General features: G+C 36.6%; 1 pseudogene; it reads right to left on the reverse strand.

The window, feature by feature from the left end:
• Nucleotides 1-2,961: 2,961 nt before the first annotated feature.
• LOC106842120 (non-histone chromosomal protein HMG-14 pseudogene) lies at nucleotides 2,962-3,254 on the reverse strand (annotated as a pseudogene).
• Nucleotides 3,255-3,785: the final 531 nt, after the last annotated feature.

Raw genomic sequence — 3,785 nt, forward strand, 5'->3', positions numbered from 1 at the left:
CTCCTACTTGGGCTGTTCTTTCTCCAAATATTCACATAGTAATAGCCCTCCCATACACTCCAGGTCTTAGTCACCTCCTCACAGAGGGCCATCTCTGACTCCATTTACTTAGCTATGTAACATTGGGTAAGTTGCTCAACTTTTCTAAGCCTCGGTATCCTCATCAAGGAAATGAAAGTAAAGAGAGTACTTATCAAGAAAGATGGAAATTTTAATAAATGGTTTTGAGAAAACCGGTTAGCCATTTGGAAAAAGATAAAACTAGATCCATATTTTATACTATGTGCAAGGATGGATTCTGTATGGATCAGGGATCTAAATGTAAGAAATGAAAGCAAACAAATCCTAGAAAAAAACATGAACGAATTCCTCTTTAACCTGGGTGTGGGGAAAGGCTTGCTAAGTACAGCTTAAAATGCAAGGGCAATAAAAGAAAAGATTGATAAATTTGACTATATAAAAAAACACAAATAATGCATGTAAACCTCCCCTCCCAGCACCACAAACAAGATGAAAAAATAATTGAGAGAAACTGGGAGAAAATATTTGCAACATATATCATAAGCAAAGGACTGACATCTCTAAATTCTTTTTTTAATGGTTGTTTTTTTTCTGGGAAAGATTCGCCCTAAGCCAACATCTGTTGCCAGGCTTCCTCTCTTTTTTTTCCTCCCCAGTACATAGTTGTATATTCTAGTTGTAGGTCTGGTTCTTCTAAGTGAGCTGCCACCACAGCATGGCTACTGACAGATGTATGGTGTGGTTCCACATCTTGGAACTGAACCTGGGCCACGGAAGCAGAGTATGCCAAACTTTAACCACTAGGCCATCAGGGATGGATCCCTAAATTCTTCTTTAAGGAATTTAAATATATATAAATTCTTAAAAATTTATAAATTATAAAATATAATTTTATACAAATAATTCTAAAATATAAAAAAATTCTTAAAAATTGACAGAAAAGGCCAAAAATCTGATAGAATAATGAGCACAGGACATGAACAGACAATTATTCCAAAATTTTTTCAATGACTCAAATATATGAAGAGATATTAAATTTCCTATGTGATAAATGTAATGCGAAATAAAACTTACACTGGAAACCCATTTCTCATGTACTAGACTGGTAAAAACTAAAAAGTATAAAAAATGACTGTTACTGAAGCTGTGAGTAAGCAGACACTGTCAGGTATTGCCAGTCACAATGCAAATTGGTACAACTCCTATGGAGGGGAATTTGGCAATACTTAACAAAACTATATATGCATTTGTTTTTGACCTAACAATCCCACTCTACCTTGAAAATTCACCTCCACCAATGCAAAAATAGATATGCACAAGGTTATCCATTGTAGCATTGTTTGTAATTGAAAAATATTGTAATGGTTAAATAAACTATGGTACATCCATACAGTGGAGTACTATGTACTTTTGTAAAATAAATTTTTTTTAAAAGAATAAGGAAGGTGTCTATGAACTGTTGTAGGATGATGTCCAGGATGTAATGTTAGGTGAAATAAAGCAAAGTGCAAAACAGCATGTGCAGTATGCTATATATCGTTTAAGAAAGAAAACGAAATAAGAAAATGTACATGCATCTGCTCAGTTGTGCAAAAATAAAACACACGGGAAGGATAAGGTAGAGGCTAATGAGATCTGTTTCCTCCAGGGTGTGTGTGGGTGGGAACATGGTGGAAAAGATAGATACGAATGAAGTGGATGTGACGCTTCTCTGAGAATTCCTTTTTGAACATTTCTCACTCTTGGAACCATGTTAATGTTTCACATACTCAAAAAAAGAAAATCAATAAAAATCAATAAGGGTTGGTGAAAACTCTAAAATGGAACAAAAATAAAAAATAGAACCAAATGAACTGAGCTTTATTTTTAAGTGAATAAAATAACTGCACTGAAGAGTGGAAGAAGAGAACTAATTCAAATAGCTCTTTTCTTTCACACTTGACATTTTATTGGTTGCTTTGAGGATCAGTACACAGATATTATGAACAATTTGTTCAAATTTTAACACATGTACTGAAAATCTAAATAGCCATGAGTTGGAATTATTTTCTAAACAGTTATTTCAGTGATTTTCCAGCTTAAAATTTGGAGGCAAATTTTCCTTAAGAGGATATCAAGCACCGATCCCTTCACGTGTTTGATTAGCTGCTGCATTTTGAGTCCGATTTATTCACATTTTAATATACACACTGCATACACACTTTCAATCTTTCACAGCATTTAACAAAGTTACTAGGAAAAATGGACTACCACAACCATACATTACAAAGTGCACACAATTCTGGCGGGGAAAGCCAAAGTCAGGGAGTAGTTTTCTTTAAGGAACAATTCCACTAAAAAACAACATTGAATAGAAGTCATTAAAAATGTCGAGAGGCTGGCCCAGTGGGGTAGTGGTTAAGTTCTCATACTCCACTTTGGTGGCCCACAGTCTGCGGGTTTGGATCCTGGTCACGGACCTAGCACTGCTTGGCAAGCCACACTGTGGCAGTGTCCCACAAAAAAATAGACGAAGATTGGCACAGATGTTAGCTCAGGGACAATCTTCCTCACACACACACACAAAAGTGTCAAAGAAATATTACATGCATGACTGTGACTCCACATTGCCATTTCATATGCTTTGGATTATAGGATATAAAAACTGCCTTGCCCCAATCTATGGAATGTTATGTTTACACCAAGATAGTCAAAGCCTCCTATAATTCAATATCCCACCATTTTCTGTTTGTGCCAAAAACAAAAAAAAAAACCAACGAGCAAACGATTTCACCTCTTAAATAAAAGCATTTACACTTAACAAATGAGATGAAGTGGCATTCCCTTCTTAAAAATGTTTCTAGAGCTACTAAAAAGCTTGCATTTACAAAATAATTGATAAAGATATTCGTATAATTGTACAGAGATACAGGGGCCACTGAGACAAAGTATACATATTAATCAGACAGCTTCTTTCACTCCTGCTTCATTAGAGGCTGGATTCTGCTCATTTTCAGTTCTCTGTTTTCTGCATGTCAATCTTTAGTTTCTTAGTTAACCATTTCTGCCTATTTGCCCCTTCTTCTCCTTTTCCCTTTTGTTCGCACTTTTTGATCTGAGAGTTTATCCTTTCTTGCTGCCTTTTTGGGCATTGTTTCCACCTTTGCAGGAGTAGATTTAGCTGACAACCTCACAAGTCTCTTGGGCTCTCCCTTCACCACCCCTTCGACTGAATTGACCTTCGTCTGGGGCATCTCGGCAGCGAGGAGGGCACAATCCAGTGCTTGCAGGCCACTTAATGCTGAGGGCCTTCTCGAAACTGGGCTGCCAGGCTACTGCCCCTCTTCCTGCCCTCTAATAACTTTCGAACACAGTATTTCAACAAGATGACCTCAGGCTAAAGACAAAAAGAATTCTAAAAAAATATTTGACTCTAGTTTGTAGGCTTCTTTTTCTCAGAGGCATGGGTTAGCCATACTGAATTACTTTGTGTATTCTAAGATTCACCAGATGCATAGATATAATGTGGATAAAGCCAGCCAGCTTTCTCACAATCAGAGAAGGAAATTACAAATATGGAAAATGGGAAAAATAGAATGAACGCTGTAGTGTTAGATTGCATTTGGAGGTATCAGCATGACCTAATAGATTTTAATATGGGTATAGATAGATATGTAAATAGATATCAATGTATATGGGTGAATATGTGTCTATTTTCTAGCTTTGTTAGCAGAGGGACGCTAGACGCAATGACACCCAAGAAGCAATGAGCACGCCTAGTGTCC

Source organism: Equus asinus, chromosome X, assembly GCF_041296235.1.
Source record: "Equus asinus isolate D_3611 breed Donkey chromosome X, EquAss-T2T_v2, whole genome shotgun sequence".
Taxonomy (NCBI): Eukaryota; Metazoa; Chordata; class Mammalia; order Perissodactyla; family Equidae; genus Equus; species Equus asinus.